We start from the raw sequence: 764 nt of genomic DNA, 5'->3' as shown, positions 1-764 counted from the left end.
TTTCTTTAAAGAGATACTAAAGTCTATTTTGAACATCAGGAATATTTATATATATTTACACATATATAATTCATAGATCCAACATATCACATATTTTTCTTCTGTAAATATGAATCCTCTTTCTTTTTTTAAACTTATCAGAGTAACTTTGGTTAATAACATTATATTAATTTTAGGCATACAACTTGATAGTCCCATATTTGTGTGCTCCCTTGCGTGCTCACCACCCGAAGTCTAGTCTCCTTTCATCACCATACATTTGACCCCCTTTACCTTCTTTGTTCTCCCCAACCCTTCTTCTCTAGTAATCATCACCCTGTTGTTTGTACCTATGAGTTCGTTTTGTTTGTTCATTGCTTTTTGTTTTATTTCCCACATAAGAGTGAAATGATATGGTTCTTGTCTTTTCCCATCCGACTTATTTTACTTAGCATGAGAGTCTCAAGATCCATGCATATTGCTGCAAATGGCAGTATGTCATTTTTAATGGCTGCGTAGTATTCCTGTGTGTGTGTGTGTGTGTGTGTGTGCGTGTGCGCGCGTGCGTGTGTGCATGTGCGCGCATGTGCGCGCACTATATCTTCTTTATCCAATCATTTGCCGAAGTATACTTAGATTGTTTCCATGTCTTGGCTATTGTGAACAATGCTGCAGCGAACATAGAGGTACATATATCTACAAATAAGTGTCTTCAAATTTTTTGGTAGATACTCTAAAGAGAGATTGCTGGGTCATATGGTAACTCTATTCTTAAATTTTCGAGG

Source organism: Pteropus vampyrus, unplaced genomic scaffold (genome assembly GCF_000151845.1).
Source record: "Pteropus vampyrus isolate Shadow unplaced genomic scaffold, Pvam_2.0 Scaffold30, whole genome shotgun sequence".
In the NCBI taxonomy this organism is placed as follows: domain Eukaryota; kingdom Metazoa; phylum Chordata; class Mammalia; order Chiroptera; family Pteropodidae; genus Pteropus; species Pteropus vampyrus.
The sequence above is the reverse complement of the archived record's forward strand: the minus strand, read 5'-3'. Positions refer to the sequence as shown.